Genomic DNA, 18,079 nt, shown 5'->3' with positions numbered 1-18,079 from the left:
ATAAGCTATGAATGATATGTATGTATGTTATGAATGAATGTAAGAGATAGAAAGGTAGAAAAGGGACTGGACCCTAATAATATCCAAGGCAGAACAAGGGACCGAGCCCTTTAATAATCTCGAGGCAGAAAAAGGGAATGGACCCTGATAACTTCCGAGGCAGAAAAAGGGACTGGACCCTAATAATATCCAAGGCAGAAACGGGACCGGACCCTAATAATATCCGATGCAGAATAGAATAGAGTAAAGCAGAATTTGATTTATGAGAGTATGAACGGAAGTACGTATGTATGTATGTAAAGTATGTTATTAACTAGAACTCACTCAGCGTAGCTGACTTTTAGTATACACGCAGGTGAGTAGAATGAAACAGCTCGCTTGAGGGGAGCACGTGGCATTGAATAAGAGGCTGGCATCGGAAGACGTTTATGTTTAATATTATGTTATTTTGAAAGACAATGTGTTTATTCTAAGACAAGTTATGGATTAATGTAATGCTTATGAAAGTTTTTATATTCCGCGTATGTTTTTATTAACTCTGATGATTAGAACTATATTAATGAGTAAATCCAACGTCCAAATGTGAGGCACCAGCAACGGGGCCTTACAATATGAATATGGATGGTCTAAAATTGAACAATCAATTTTCAGGTTTGATTAGGTTGAACCCAAAACACACCAAAATGAGCCCATCCACCTAATATAAGTGTGATTAAATAAGTATTCAATATCAGTTGAATCATAATAATGTTTAAATCAAAACTCGATCATTTTGATAAAGGAGTCAATATCAATTATCGAAATCAATAGAAATCTTTTCCTGAACAGTCACTAGAGCATGCATAATGGGATGCTGCTCACCAATTTACATCTTCAAAACGCCCCATCGCTACGGGTGGGACGCTTTTGGCCCATTTTTTTCCCTTCCCAGCATTTTCACCATGACGGTGTTGCCCACATGTGAGGGCCAATCACATATTTGCAAGCTTTGTATTTAGTTACATAAGCCTATCACACTTTTTCATTTATTTGAATTTTTATTCGCTTAACTAATTGAAACGTTATTTAAAGATTATAATTACATGAGTTTGGAACCACTACGCATAAACTTGAATAAGTCCGATACCTATATAGTAATGTGTTGGGGCGTTTTTCGTAACCACCTTTTGTAATCTCTTTGATTCAAATCCAGACACAAACACAATAAAACATCAAAATCCACAAATAATCATAAACTAACATACAGTCCATCAAATTCTAACATGCATAACTAAAATCCAACTATCTAGTTGAAGAAGCGTGGATCGACTTACTTGTATTCGATCTACGTTCCTCGGGTATGAGTGTGCTATATCACCGATGGTTTTCCGAGATACGAGTTCTTCCACCTACAAAACGAACAGCACCGTGAGCTTACCCCTCAGAAAGGGACAGAGGGGTCCTCTTTGGGGTAACCCTCCGGTGTGAGAATAAGATATTGCAGGAGAAGATAAGAATGTGAAAATGAGTAAAGGATTCAGAATATATTTCTTGCTTGACCCCAACTGTGGAGGTGGTGTGGTATTTATAGTATTAGGGTTTCCAATGATTGGGCTCAGACCCAATTAGGGCCTTTTTGGCCTCCTCCTATTGCTTCGCGCCACGTGTAATTAGGACACCTGGTGCTTTTTCATTGATTATTCTCTGACCAAGGTATTTTACCTGACCCATGTGCCATCATGTGGTGGCACATGGGTTTTGCTGAGTTGTCCACCCTTCATTGGCAGCTGTCAACATCAGCACATTCTTTATTCCTTAAAAGATACCTTCTGGAAGGTTGTCTGATGAGTACAATCATGGTTTCCTTATCCTGATTTGGATTAGACTATTGTCTCATTTGTTGTGTTGTCCTTTATGCGCCTATCCCGGGGATGCGCAAGGTCTCCTCTTTATTCTCACGCGCAGATGTTTCATGCGCAGATGTGATATGCGTGAGCATGTGATATGCGTAAGCATATGTAATATGCGTGAGCATATGTGATATGCGCCACACGCAGATGTGATATGCGTGAGCGTATGTGATGCGTGAGCGTATGTGATGCGTGAGCGTATGTGATATGCGTGAGCATATGTGATGCGTGAGCATATGTGATATGCGCCACGCGCATAGGTTTTGGCTTTGTGTCTTCGTGACATCCTGATCTCAAACCTCTTGTCTATATCTTGTGGGTTGACCCGCCCCGCTCGATGTTAAGGCGGGTGCATACCCCTTCACTAGTAAAACCACAACCCCACCACCAATCCATTGGAAACCACCACCATCACCACTCTCCTCCATCCATTAACCCGATAAGCACCAGACGGAGTCGACGACCTTGTCGCGGCATCCGAACCTACACTTTTCCCTTTACCTTTCCCACGATCACTATCTGGACCATCAGCCACCGGAGCAACATCTGGCACCGCCACCGGTGCCGGAGCTGGCGCCGGCAAAGGTATATCAGTCCCAAATATTGCTTCCGGAAGTAACACTTTATTTACCTGATAAATTGCCACTGGGTCCTTAGCATGCACACTACTACTAACCACTGTATTCGTCCAACCCGACCCAATCCAAACCGTACCCGAATCATCAGTAAAATTTAACGTATATGTTCTACCAGCTAACGTGTTAATGGGACCGGACCCGCTAAGGTTTTTAAAATCGGATAAGGAATAATAATGTGGGAGGACATGAAAAAGACACAACTGTTTTAGTTGGTCCGATGTAAGGTTTGAAAGTGATGGTTTTTTAAGGTTGGAAAAGGCTGTGTTTTTTGGTACAAAAAGTGTGATGCCTTCTTCGGTGTCGTTGGCTTGTGTTTGTAGTGTTTCAATGAGTTTGGTGGACTCTAGGTAGTGCAGGAAGGTTGAGAATGGGCCCGCGACGGTTAGGAGTTCGGTTAGGTTTACGTATTCAGGTACAGATTCGGGTGCGGATGCGGGTGGAAGCGGTTCTTCGGTAGCTGGGGATGTGAAGAAACACTAACCGGTCCCCGGACAGATTATAGATAATCTGGGGGTTAGATGTTTCCCATGAGGGGTTAGACCCTGAGAAGATGATCCTTCTGAACCTGCAAAACAGACACCGTGAGCTTGTCACTGAGAAGGGGGGGGGGGGTTCCTCCTTGTGACCACCCTCCGGCGTGAGAATCAAACTAGATTGCTCTTTAAATATAAATGTATATTAAGAGATTGCTAGAGCAGATATCAGGTATAATATGATGATACAAGATAAGATGAGATGGTCATACCATTTGTGGTATTTATAGCCGAAGGTAGGTTTCCAAGGAGGTGTGGCCGGCTGCAACAGTATTCCTGTTCCACCAACAGTAGCCTACCCACGTGCCTGTTGGTAGTTGGTGGGTAGGCAGCGGCTGATAGCGACCAGGCCTGCTGTATACTATTCCTTTTCCACCAACTGCCGGCTGCGCACGTGGTATGACAAGAGTTGGTGAGTAGGCAGCGGCTAATAGTGACATACAGTATAGGAGCATGCTGGTCGCCATACTGTTGTCCATAAGCTGTCGTATCTTTAGTCAGATCTTTTTCCCATACCTCGTCAGGTACAGTACAGAAGATCTTCCCGTATCGTACGGACTGGCTTATTTGGGAGGGAGTATTCCCCCTCCCGCCCTTGTGCGGGATTGTTCCCGGCTTCGCTCATTCCTTCAGGTGACACTGTGATTGAGAGCTAAGTGCCTTGTGCGTGTAGCCTTGCTGCGCGGGTGGCCTTCCCTAATGGCTTGTATCCGAGGCTGCGGGGACAGGCGGAGTCCTTCACCATTGGGAGGCATTTCCTGCGGGAACAGCTTGCGTACTGCGCGTGAGGACGTCACGTCTCTGAGCATGGTTGGTCCTGCGGATCCAGTTGGTTTCTGCGCAGACGTCCCTGTTTAAGGTGAGTCTTGCGGGTCCAACTGGGCTCTGCTGGGACCTACCTCTTCAAGTCCCCCCAGTCCAATGTTCTTCTCATGCGTGTTTAATAAAGTGAGGAGAACTTTTGGACTTAAGCAAAGGGTTTTTGAAAAGGGGTTTTTTAAGGTTTTCCATGGGGATTCTTCCCGCGGAAGTCCTTGTCACTTGTAGAAATTCCCCAGTTTCCTGCTTGGTCTTTGGGTATGATGCGGGTAGGTCTGTAACCTCCTCGCAAGTCAGGAGCGTTGAGTCCCACTTGTGTGGATTCTCCATGAGGTTTTGGTAGTTTTGAACATAGTGATCAATTATGTTAAAACCACCAATTCCATCCTGGAGCTTCAAACAACGTAGTTCTCGACGTTCCCGCTATGCGGGGATGTTATTTCCGTTTCCGCAAGCATCGCCCAGAAGATCCTTCTTGGTTTCAATTCCCAGCGGAGTGCTAGGTACGTGAAGGGTTTTGCCTTAACACTGTACCAGCGCTCGTCTTACGGTTACTTTACTTCCAAGGTATTCCTGGCGTCAATTCCCTGCGGGTGCTAGGTATGTGAAGGGTTTTGCCTTTACACTGTACCCGCACCCGTCTTATAGTTACTTGGTTGCCGAGGAATATTTGGCTTCAATTCCCTGCGGGTGCTAGGTATGTGAAGGGTTTTGCCTTTACACTGTACCCGCATCCGTCTTACGGTTACTTGTTCGCCAAGGTTTACTTGGCTTCAATTCCCTGCGGGTGCTAGGTATGTGAAGGGTTTTGCCTTTACACTGTACCCGCATCCGTCTTACGGTTACTTGTTCGCCAAGGTTTACTTGGCTTCAATTCCCTGCGGGTGCTAGGTATGTGAAGGGTTTTGCCTTTACACTGTACCCGCATCCGTCTTACGGTTACTTGTTCGCCAAGGTTTACTTGGCTTCAATTCCCTGCGGGTGCTAGGTATGTGAAGGGTTTTGCCTTTACACTGTACCCGCATCCGTCTTACGGTTACTTGTTCGCCAAGGTTTACTTGGCTTCAATTCCCTGCGGGTGCTAGGTATGTGAAGGGTTTTGCCTTTACACTGTACCCGCATCCGTCTTACGGTTACTTGTTCGCCAAGGTAAGGGGTATTTTCCCGCTTACTTTTTAACATTTTTAAATTTTGAATTTTTGAAATTCGAAAGGTTGGTGGAAAGATAGGAACAGTCCAAACCTCTGAAACGTTGTGCGACGGTTTCTTCTGACTGTGTCAGGACGTGCAGGAAGTTATGGTGACGTGACAGTACATGGTCATTCCAGACGCTTTTACAAGCGCGTGGGCGCGATTTTTCGGGCGCGTGGCCGCGAAATTAATGGTACGCGTCCTGTCAACAGCTGTTGCCAGCTTGCTTTTTGCCACGTGTCATAGTTTCATTGCACCTTCTATTTCTCTCTCCTCCGCATTAAATTCATCGCATTAATTGCGATTAGTATATAAAGGGGGAGAGGGCTCTTTGTAATCCACACTTTCACCCTTCTCTTCCTCTTAGCGATTTCCGGCAAATACTCACCTTTTCAGGCAAGCATTTTCCCGAAATCGTTTTCTTCTTTCTGCAAGATGTCTTCACGTGATCTCGAGTCTACAGCCGATGACAAGAGTACTGCTGGAGAGTGCCAGTGTGCTCTGCCCGGCGATCTGTACCGGTATGTTGTTAGGAAGTTCATGCTCGATCCTCTCGAGCCTGAGTTTCCTGAACCCCATCAGACCGTGTACGATGCCCCTAGAGGCAAGATCGGGGTTTATGCAGCATTCTTTGTCTATGGGAATCTTAGGTTCCCATTGACAAAGTTTGTTTACCGTGTCCTTGAGAGGCACGGTGTTCATTTGACCGAGCTGCACCCTATGGCGGTCGCCAAGATTCGCCACTTTGAGTGGGTGTGCCGGATTTTGGGCATCGAGCCCCATGTTGACCGCCTGATGACCTTCTACACTTGGAGGTGCATCCAGGGGTGGTATACCCTGACAACCCGTATCAAGGGTTTGAAGATTTGCGCGACCGAGCGCAGTCTTCGCGCGTGGAAGCGGGAGTTCTTCTTTATCTCCGCTCGCGCCATTCCCCTTGCCATGAAGTTTAAGAATGGGCAAGCTCTCCCAAGCCTTCACGCCTCCAACTACCAGGAGGCGGAATGGTTTTCAAGGATATCTCGGATCCAATCTCCGGTTTACCGGTTTGCGGAGTCCGGGATGGTCATGTTGGGGATGAGCCGGGTCTGGAAGGCGGCGGACGCGCAGAAGGTTCCGATCGTCCTCGAATACGGTTCGAACTCTGTTCCTTACGGTATGCTTTCTTTCCTTTTGTTGATTTTAAATTTCTTCGAACTTTTTCCCTGTTTATTTCAGAGGGGAACGACCTGAAGTCGCTCCTTAACCCGCGGGAGGCTGACGGTCCCGTACGGATGGGTACTCGCGCTCTTGACGAGAACGAGTTGCCCATCCTCGAACAAACTGCGGATCGGTTCGTGGAGGTCTATCCGCTAGGCCATGAGATCCTTAGCGCCAGGCGGCCAGGTAAGGCGCTCTTCAACCCTCGACCCCTCAATGTTGAAACCTCTGCCGGAATTCCTCTAATCGTCTGTTCTGATGAGGAATCCGCAGATGGTCCTCCGTTGGTGCGGAAGAAGAAGGCTGCCGGCGGGAAGGGAAAGGAGAAGGTGGCCTCCACTGCCGATCCGGTGCCTCTGTCTGACTCGGAGACTGAGAGCGAGGAGGTGGCGGGGAATCCCGGTGGTGATAAGACCACGGCTCCGGAGGTTGCTACTGTCACCTCCGGAGAGCCCAAGAAGACGACGGTGACCGGCGCAAAGAGGCCGGCTCCATCGGGTTCATCCCCGCCCGTTCGTACTTTCAGGCTCAAGAAAACCCGTAAGTACAACTTCCTTCAGCTTTTATCTTCATAGCTTTATCCTTTTTAACACTTTTCTTCTTTACGCAGGCGTGGATGTTGACGCATTCCAGGGTGGAGCGCAGAGGAGTACCTCTCCGCCGATGACGGTAGGCTTGGTCAGCCTACCTGAGGCGTCGACCCAGGCGCCTGCGCCTGCTCCCGCTGGTTCAGTTGCTCACTCCTTTGAGCCGACTGTTCCAGCCGAGATGACGTCACCGCCGGCCGTGAGTGCGATTTTTACAGCATCCTTCACCGAGCCGGCGGTTACCATTGCTGCGGAATCTGTGGCAGCGACCGCGGCGGCGACCACGGCGGCTGCTACTATGCCCCCGCCATCGGCAACGACGGCCGGTCCATCAGGTACGCGTGGGGGTTCTCGCCAATCTTTGCTACCTTCCCATCTGCCTGCCCTTTTGGATGGGTTTCCTTTGGGTTCAGGTGATGGGTTCGGCGGCTATCGGCCTGTTATAGACCCTACAGGTGCGTAGGGTTCCTTTGGCCCTTTTTCACTTATATATATATTTTTTATCATCTTTTCCTGACTGCTTTTTGTTTTCTGCAGTGTCGGATTCCAATGAAGTGTATGTTCCGCGATTGAACATACGCCGAGGAACAACCCTTCGTACCCCTGTGGAGTGCGTGGAATGGGCTCGTCACGCTGCTCCCAGTGGTGCGTTGGGGGAAGCCATGGCTAGCTACCAGGAGGGTAGGCTAAGCAATGAGCTTCGGGTTCTCCTCGCCCGGATGCAGCCGCGCGTCGAGCTGCTTTGTCGTGAAAACGACAAGTTAAAAGCAGCTCGCGCTAAAGAAGTAGCTCAGGCGCGGGCTATCAGGGAGGAGAACCAAAAACTCTCCGCAGCGGCTGCGGAGAAGGAGAAGGCCTTCAAGGCCCTTGAGGTTGAAGTTCAGGCTCGACTCGAGGCCCGTTCCAAGGCTGCCCAAGCTGTTAATGAACAGCTTCGGCTGGCTAAGGAAACTGCGAGGAACGCAACCGAGAGGGCCACCAAGGCTGAAGCTGTTGCTGAGCCTCTACGCGTGGAGAATGAAGAGCTTAAAGCAAAATTAGAGGCTCTCCAGCAGGCTCATGATGCCTTGGCAATGGAGGATGCTAAGAAGCTTCAAGAAATCCTGGACCAGAGGGGGGTGCTTGACCATACCGAGCGTAAGCTAAAGGGCGTCGAAGAGGCTGCGGCTAAAGAGGTGTTGCTTGCCAACCTCAACAAGAGTGAAGCCGAACGCGCCCGTAACGAAGCTCAAGCTGCCCTCCAAGAAGCTCTGGCTGCCAAGGAATGGCTTCTTCGAGAAGCGTTGTCTCAGGTATGTTTTCATGTCTTTACGCTTTTCTTTGCAAATAGAAAAGGTTTGACACTTGTATATTTTCTTTTGTAGGTTGTGCATCGGGTCTTCTCAGAGACATCTTACGACGATGCTATGAGCGCAACCCTCAACGCTTCTCACGAGGATGGGGAAAAGGCCGGCTTTCTGCTTGGTCTAGGGTTCGTTGAGAAAGGCATCCCGCCTTCCAACTTCCCTTTATTCGATGTAGATACCGAAGCTGTATACGACCAAGCAGTAAATCAATACGCCGCCTTCCCGCATCCAGTGGTGGAGAAGGTGAAAGAAGTTGCCGCTGCTGATGACGGGCTAGCTATCCTCAAAGCTTTCCTTGAACTGCCACGCTCTACTGATGGGGCTGGTCCAAGTGGAAGTGGCCTTGAAGCCTGATCCTGAAGATCCCTTCCCGCTGCTAGGATAGATATAGTATAGATTTACTTTTGTAGGCGGGTAGTTACCCGGCCATTCTTGTAACGAATATTTATGAAATATAAATCTTTTGTGCGGGTAAGACCGTTTCTTTTATTGGATTCCTTGCTCTATAAACGTTATATGACTTGCATACTTTAGTTTAAATTAGCAATTTTCCAAGTGTTTAGAATAAGTTAACCTTTGAACGTGGTAGATAATAGGTGTGAAGTTTTGCTTCCTCCTTAGTGATTGTGCGGGTAGAACCGTCACTTGCACTTAGTAGGATGGCTAAACTTTACCCATATCCGACCTGCGTGTAGGTTTTCCTCATCCTTTGAGGATAAGTTAACCTTTGAACGTGGTTGATAATAGGTGTGAAGTTTTGCTTCCTCTTTCGTGATTGTGCGGGTAGAACCGTCACTTGCACTTAGTAGGATGGCTAAACTTTACCCATATCTGACCTGCGTGTAGGTTTTCCTCATCCTTTTAAGAAATTTGTTTTGAACCGTTCGACGCGCGGTTGTCAATAGGTTAGTGTTCAGTTTCCTTTCATGATTCATGCGGATAGACCGGCACTTTCATTTGATGGGATAACTGAACTTTTCCCCTTCAACTGACCTGCGTGAAGGTTTGTCGTTTTTTGGGTTTATGCGGGTTTTGCCGCCTTCCCTATGCAACGACTTTTTACGTAATTATGCGGTGAAAACCGGCATATTAGTGTTCATAAAAATGTAAATGTAAAATCATCAGCGTCAATGTTTTAAGGAGAATCATTTCCATTAGAAGTGGCTCTTGGCCTTTTCTTTACAAATTTGGAATTGATTTACATGCAAACTGTGTAAATGAGCTCCCTTCCATGTTGTTGGGATGGGAGTGCCATCGAGCCGATACGCACCTGGTTCGGGATCTCGTTCTTTACGCAGCGTGTAGTCTCCACCTTGAAGCTGGAATTTTATTCGTGTTTCCCCCAGCTGGGGTTCTACACGCATCAGCCTGCTCAGCGTTCATTGCGCCACGAGGTGCGCAAGCGTCCCATCTCTGACGAATGCTTCGACCATATCCTTCACGTCTATGCATTCTTCGGTGGTGTGGCCTTTTGTCCTGTGAAAGTCACAGTACTTGCTCCGATCAGCATTGTGACGATGTCGGATTATTTGAGGCTTTGGCCATGGGAGCTCCTCGGTGGCGAATATCTCGGTGACGCTTTTGGTGAGCGGCGTCCATCTGGAGTTCTTGGACTGTATGTTATCCCTTCCGCCTAACCGATGCTGCAAGCCGGATGAGGTGTCAAAGTTTACCCTTGACTGCCAAATGCCTAGCTTCCGCTTTTTGTTTAATCGGGCGGTGAGAACGTTGTCCTCTCTTGTTTTCTGGGTGTAGAGGTTTGTGCTCTGTGGGAGATCTCTACCCAGTTGCTTCTCCGTTTCCGCAAAGCGTTTAGCTGCTGTCATGATGGCATCCCATGTGGATGGCATGCCATCTTTACCTGTTAAGGTGCGGATGAGCTCTGGGTCGTTCGCGCCCTGTATGAAAGCAGCGCGAACAAGGTCTTCGCTAATGTTACCCAGACTTAGCTTCTTCGAGTTGAAGCGAGAGATGAAGTCCAGCAAAGATTCATCTGTTTCTCGAATGCATTTGAGGATTGTCCATTGCTCCTCGGTATACTTTCTTTGCTGGCTGAAGTGTTGGCTAAACTTCTGTTGGAAGTCTGCCCAATCGTAGATGTGGTTGACCGGTAGACGATCGAACCACGCTCTAGCAGCCCCAACCAGTGTCATTTGGAACATGTAACACCACGTAGGTTCCGTCCAACTACTGACGGTTGCCCCCGCTATGAATCTGTTCAAATGATCATCGGGGTCAGATATACCATCATATGTGCCTATGCTTGACATTTGTTTGGCACTTTTTGGGGCAATTGCTTCCGCAATGTCCCTTGCAAATTTGGACGTTCCCGCATTTGCAACGTTTGGTCTGAACGTTTTGGAGAAGTCTCGTGGACTTCCACCTGTGCTTTTTGGTTTGAAGGCTTGTCCAAAATGCCTTTTCGGTTGGGATTCCGTTTCCTTACGCTTCCCTTTTGCCCTATGGCGAGGGTTCGCGTCGGAGTCGGATTCTTCCGAGTCATCCTCCAAGTATTCGAATTCGTCGGCCTGTTATACGGAACGCAAGCGTTCGTCCAACTCAGCCTGGAATTCCTTTTGTCGTGCCTCCGCCCATGCCTTAACTTCATCGAGAGTTTGGCGGGGGAGTCTTCGTTTCTCAAACTGGGTATCGGTGGATCCCAGTAGGCGATCATTTACTGCACTTACCCCACCTTGAGTAACTGGGGTAGTGTTCGTAAAATTTACTTCACTTGCCCCGGCTTGGGTAACCGGGGTAGTGTTTGTAAAAACTGTGTTGCCGGTATTCCCCCCTGTAGCTGGGGTTGTGGTTACCGGAATTTCTCTAACCATCTTTGTAGAAGTTTGAAAAAACTGGAGAAAAATGTAGTTCTAGCTTTATGCACGGATGGCGCCAATGAAGAAACACTAACCGGTCCCCGGACAGATTATAGATAATCTGGGGGTTAGATGTTTCCCACGAGGGGTTAGACCCCGAGAAGATGGTTCTTCTGAACCTGCAAAACAGACACCGTGAGCTTGTCACTGAGAAGGGGGGGGGGGGGTTCCTCCTTGTGACCACCCTCCGGCGTGAGAATCAGACTAGATTGCTCTTTAAATATAAATGTATATTAAGAGATTGCTAGAGCAGATATCAGGTATAATATGATGATACAAGATAAGATGAGATGGTCATACCATTTGTGGTATTTATAGCCGAAGGTAGGTTTCCAAGGAGGTGTGGCCGGCTGCAACAGTAATCCTGTTCCACCAACAGTAGCCTACCCACGTGCCTGTTGGTAGTTGGTGGGTAGGCAGCGGCTGATAGCGACCAGGCCTGCTGTATACTATTCCTTTCCCACCAACTGCCGGCTGCGCACGTGGTATGACAAGAGTTGGTGAGTAGGCAGCGGCTAATAGTGACATACAGTATAGGAGCATGCTGGTCGCCATACTGTTGTCCATAAGCTGTCGTATCTTTAGTCAGATCTTTTTCCCATACCTCGTCAGGTACAGTACAGAAGATCTTCCCGTATCGTACGGACTGGCTTATTTGGGCGGGAGTATTCCCCCTCCCGCCCTTGTGCGGGATTGTTCCCGGCTTCGCTCATTCCTTCAGGTGACACTGTGATTGAGAGCTAAGTGCCTTGTGCGTGTAGCCTTGCTGCGCGGGTGGCCTTCCCTAATGGCTTGTATCCGAGGCTGCGGGGACAGGCGGAGTCCTTCACCATTGGGAGGCATTTCCTGCGGGAACAGCTTGCGTACTGCGCGTGAGGACGTCACGTCTCTGAGCATGGTTGGTCCTGCGGATCCAGTTGGTTTCTGCGCAGACGTCCCTGTTTAAGGTGAGTCTTGCGGGTCCAACTGGGCTCTGCTGGGACCTACCTCTTCAGGATGAAAGAGCAAGTAGTGCTGAACCGTATGCGGAATCCGATGTTGCACCATATCCTGCTTGAGCATGTGCTAATGTACAACATAAAAGCAAGAATGCACAAGTTGTAAAAATCTTGGTGTTGTTCATCTTTTAGAGTGGATAGTTTCCAATTACTGCAATATAATATTAAAAACCCATGTCACATTATTGAATAGGTTTAGTCACGATCAGTCTAAGATCATTTCCAAAGATGCTCATGTGGTCACGGTTTGGATTTCAAAACGAAACCCACGAACTGAATATGGCCACATTAAGGAGAGAGAGAGAGAGCAAACTGTTTGGATTGACAAGCGGCTGAAAGTTGTGAGAGGAGAGAGAATGAGGTGATATTGATGTAAAGTTGGGTAAACGGATGGAGGGGGCTTCACCATTGTGGATGTTGTAACACCGAGCGTGACCATATTAACGAACTCGCCGGATTTCAAAATCTTTTTATTTTAAATGTTGTTTTTTTATAATGACATTTACTGAATTATTATATAAATAATAGTATATATTTTATTTATTAAAGCCTTTTGCTTTATTAGTACTATAAATCTACATAAAAGCATAAATTGAATTCATAATTTGTTTGAAGTTGGTTATTTGATTCATGTTATTCTTGTTTTTGTAGTTGTTTGGAATATAACTAAGATATATTGGTCTAGTTGTATGATGTCTTTTTACAAGTGTGAGGTTGTAGGTTCAAATCCTTGCAAATGTAAGTTTTGTTTTTTTTTAATAGCAAATTTACACATTTACGTTGCAATTGCAAATATTTGAACCCACAACCTCATGTTTGTGAGGGAATACACCATACCACTGTACCAATAGATCATGAGTGCAAATAGAAGGTAAATGTGAAATTTTAATGTTAAAAAAAGTGAACCGATTAAAATATGTTAGTCTAACTAAATGACTATTTATGAAAGTCTCAACTACTGACATCGACTAACCAAGTAAGTTACTCTTGTTTATTATAGGAATCTTCTTGTATATCATGTTTGACCTTATATTAGATCTCAAGATTCTCAATTCAGAGTAGTTAAGTGTAATGTGCTTGTGTTACGTAAATTACAGAAATACCCTCCACTCACATATCGGCTAAGCTAATCTGAATGGTTCAAGCTAACACTTATTTCAAATGTGACCCTATAATGATAACCTGGATCCTGATGACCTTATTCAAAGACTCGAAATTAACCTATTATAATCAAATAATTATAAACAGTTTGCAATGGATAAAATTTACGTCTAATAGTTTCAAAAAGTGACCAGTGAATGTGGAAGATGTCATGATTGCATAAAGTTATACCCACATTTGAACAGCAATGTTCTTAGATTTCAATATTACAATTTCGATACAACAGAAAGGCGCTAAAATCGTTAAAATGTCAATCTGCAAATCCATTTGAAGAACATGTACAAAGAGCCTACATTACGCAATGCAGTATATAAATGTATGATATAAAAGTAGATCTAGATCAAAATGAAGCATACATGATAATAGTATGTGATAAAAGAGATAACACAGGGTAGATAATTGAAAGGTAAAAACTGACCTTTTGGTTGAAGAACTTGAAGAGACAACAAAAGTGAAGTGTGGAGATAACACAGTGTAGATTGGAGTGTGTGTGTATATGTATATATATAAATTAAGAGGGTTTTGTTAGGGAGTGTGGTAGGTGGGGTGGATGGTAAGGCCACCCGTAGTGGGCGTAAACTTGGGGCGAATTGCGGCGAAAATGGGCTAGCACCCCCCCTCCCCCCGCCGAAATGTGGGCCGATAGGGGGGGGGGGGAATCTATTTGCCGCCGGCTTCCATTTTGATTTTATTATTATTATAATGGATTGTGTGTGGTATATATATACACGTGTGTGTGTATATATATATATATATATTTGTAACGCCCCGTTACCGGTGCCTCACGTTTGGACGTTGGATTTACTCATCAACATAGTTATAATCATCAGAGTTAATAAAAACGTTCGCGGGATATAAAAACTTTCATAATACATATCATAACAAACCATAACTTGTCTTAGAACAACATCACGTCTTTCAAAAAATAAACAAAACAATAAACTTAAGCGTCTTGAGTCTTCAGATGCCAGCCTCTTATTTAATGACACGCGTTCCCCTCAAGTGAGCTGCCTCATCCTACTCACCTGCGTGCATACTAAAAGTCAGCTACGCTGAGTGAGTTCTAGTTAATCATACATCATACAATAAATACATACTTATACACTTTCGTTCATACTTTCATACTATCATTTTACTTTCATACATCCACTCATACTTTCATATCTTACGTTATAAAGAGCATTACGCCCTACATTCCTCGAGTATTATTAGGGCTCGGTACCCTCCTTCCTCGAGTATTATTAGGGCTCGGTATCCTCCTTCCTTGAATATTAGTAGGGTTCGGTTCCCTAGTTCTCGAATATTAGTAGGGTTCGATTCCCTCCTTCCTCGAGTATTATTAGGGCTCGGTACCCTCTTCGTAACCATACAACCATACATCATATCTCGAGTATTATTAGGGCTCAGTACCCTCTTCGTAACCATACAACCATACATCATACCTCGAGTATTATTAGGGCTCGGTACCCTCTTCGTAACCATACAATCATACATCATACCTCGAGTATTATTAGGGCACGACTCTTCGTTACCATACAAACATACCTTTCCTTCTTTTATTAACTTTATTACATTCATACATATAAGCATACATGTCATACATACATTATACATAGCATTACAACCTGACAGTACGTGCAATATCCGAAGATCGTTCACGTACCAACAAGCAATCATTCCTACATCTCACATCATCACATAAGGCATTCACTTATCACTTAGGATAAGTGTATTAACAAACATGTCGAGTATGCACACAGCCCCGAAAAACATAACAAGGAATGGGGCTAGAAACTCACCTGGATCCTGTTACGCTCGCCGTTAATGGTTAATCCCTTCTTTAACTGTGCCCGTCTAACTGTTAAATACATACATATTAATTAACCGTATAATTATTTAAGTTGGTATTTTAATTAACCAACACACTTTCTAAGTTGGGCTCATTTGTTTAACTTATATAGATGGTCCAACTAGTAAACTCAGGCCACTGTTCATTTTGGCTTGTGGGCCTAGTTGGGCCAGACCCACAACATAACACCAACTGGCCGAGAACTCTAAGGCAGAGAACTCAGCCGAGATCTCGTAACCGAAAACACTGTTTTGACTGAAAACTCTTAAGGTGGCCGAGAACTCTTGGTGACCGAGAACTTAGGTCACCAAGAACTCTCATTGACCGAGAACTCTCGTTGACCGGGTTCTCGCGTTGACCGAGAACTCAAGGTGGATGTTCAAGTCACCGAGAACCCTTGTCTGCTGCTTTCAGCTCCTATTTTACTATCTTAAAATCCATTTTAAGCTCACATAACGGTTATCGGTCCAAAATTACGTTTCTAATCGCTTATTTTCCATTCTCCTTAACCGTTTTACATCCGTTATCAACCCATTATCAAGATTTAACCCGTTTCTCTCATATAGCTTGAACCTTTATGGCTAAAACGTTCATAACTAGATCTAGGGTTTATTTTAACGAGCCGTTCATAACCATGAGTTTGTTAAGTCCATTTTAATCTTCAAGTTGGCAACTTTATGGTATAGCTATACGCGTTTTACTATCCTACTAAGTTTCATGCAAAACCGACTTCGTTTACCCGTCCTTTTCACAAACCGAACACTACTCGTTTTACCCGAAACGAACCAACTAACCCGTTTATTATCAAGTTCATTACTTTATCAATAATCATGACCCGATCTATCATCCTACCAATTTTCATGTAAATCCGTTCATGAAAAGTAAGCATTTTTAACAAAAACGTACCTTTGAGGTTTTTGTATGAAACCACTCGAGATGCTCAAAACCAATGTTTTAAAAGTAGGATTACAAGGCCGAGTACTCTCCGAGTACTCGCTAAAAGGTGTGTCACCGAGGCGAGTTTCCGTAAACCCGCCTAGTTACTAAGAATCGGTCAAATGTGGTCAACTTCAGTCAGAATCACATCTTATCGGTGAACTTGGACCGATTTTGACTCAAAAATATAAAACATAATTGTTATTTCAATAATATTAAATAACAAATATCATTTTTTTAATTAATGATTAGTAATTTTTAGAATATTTTATATTTAAAAATGTATTTCTTTTATTTATATTGATATTCACCTATTTTGTTATAAATATTAGTAAACTTATTATATTTAACATATATATAATAACCAAATATTAATTTTCTTTATATTTACCATGTCCGAGTACTCTCCGATTACTCCCCGAGTACTCCGAGTACTCCCTCCAAGGGGGTCGGCCGCCTAGGGACCGCCTAACGACTTTTGCAACATTGCTCAAAATCATATCAAACGAACTTCGATTTGAGTGATTCAAGCAGCCACGAAACCCTCTCATCCCGATCTACAAACACATCAGCTCACATTCGCCGGAAACCGCCGCTACAGTCGCCAGAATAGTTGAACAGTTGCCGGAATCTTCACTTTTGAGCTGCTATGGTTTTGCTGATAAAAATCGGACTTCCCGACCTCTGATCGAAGATATATCGGTGGAAATCTTCATTTATATACCATGAACACTCAGTTAAAATTTGAGGCCGATCCAACGGCTAGATCTCCGGGAATCTTTGTGTCTTTGTGGGTGGTTTTCTCAAAACGGGAATTGGGTTAAGTGTGTGTTTTGATGGTGTAGGCTATGGTGTGGAGATGTATGAAAATGAAAAGGATTAGGGTTTTAAGGGGTATTTATACTCCCTTAAGCCCATGGACCTTAGGCCCATCTTTTCTTTTTGGTCCATAATTAATTACATCTAATTAGCTTACTTATCCATCTATCTTTATTATTTTACTATTTTTCTATTAACTCTAGTAAACTTTTTCATCTTAAATAAATAATATATTAATTATTTATTCTTGAAAATTTCGGGATGTTACAATATTGGGCTACAACGCTGTTACACCTCAAAAACAAAAACCCACCCTTTGCTGACTGGGCGCCACATGACACAAAACACTCATTTTGTAACCCTTTCACTACACATAGCCTAAGAGCTGGTGCAGGAATTATCTTTCGATATTAACCATTTACGTACTTTCCAATGAATTATTAACATGACAGTGAGTTATTACAAATGTATGTGTTACTTTAACTACGTCATACAGTCATGTAACCACATTATTTTCCTGCTTTCTCCCTCGTTAAATCTGGTCAACACTATATACAAATACTTATAGAGTATTTTACATGAAACTGATTTAGTAAACATCTTATTATGCTTTAGTAGTTTTACTATGTGGTGCCTTGTTCTTTTGATATGGATCAACATGTTATAACAATACTATAAATGTGAAATTTCCAATCTTTGCTCCCTACCATACCACATGTCCCAGTCCATAGCATATCGTATGATGGCATGCTGCCATCCAAAATCTTGGTTATCATTGAGTGATTGAGAAAGTATGAAACTTTTCAATTTTGTTGTCAAACTTTCTTAAGATACACACTTGATACATTGCTTTGAACCTTTGGTACTAAGTGATTTCAATAGGCAGTATATTTTGATAGAATTTTTTTTTAAAATAAGAAGTTAAAGGGTAAAATGGTTTTTAGGAGAGAGTAAATTGTATTAGGAAAATAAGAGATTCTTCGTTTGAAATGACGAATGTCAACAAACACGTAGGCCCTGTCAAATCTTGTCTGGTGAGGTGGACAACTACCAGGTGTTCCGCATTTCAAATGACGGATCACGAATATTTTATTCGTGTTCCGCCATTAAAAATGGCGGATGTCAATTTTGGTGATCCGCCAGTTTGACTGGCATGTCACAATTTCCAATGTAGGCTACCCCTATATGTAAAAGTGTAATTTGATGGACATCCGTCATTTAAAATGGGAGGTGTCAT

The 18,079-nt window shown here is 44.3% G+C and overlaps 1 pseudogene; it reads right to left on the bottom strand.

Moving 5' to 3' along the window:
* Positions 1-2,253: 2,253 nt before the first annotated feature.
* The window catches only part of LOC143586851 (fasciclin-like arabinogalactan protein 7 pseudogene), a 51,604-nt pseudogene continuing 35,778 nt past the window's right edge, over positions 2,254-18,079 (bottom strand).

This window comes from Bidens hawaiensis, unplaced genomic scaffold (genome assembly GCF_021521415.1).
Source record: "Bidens hawaiensis isolate Kalapana, Puna unplaced genomic scaffold, B.hawaiensis_p1.1 tig00035010_1, whole genome shotgun sequence".
In the NCBI taxonomy this organism is placed as follows: domain Eukaryota; kingdom Viridiplantae; phylum Streptophyta; class Magnoliopsida; order Asterales; family Asteraceae; genus Bidens; species Bidens hawaiensis.
The sequence above is the reverse complement of the archived record's forward strand: the minus strand, read 5'-3'. Positions and strand labels throughout refer to the sequence as shown.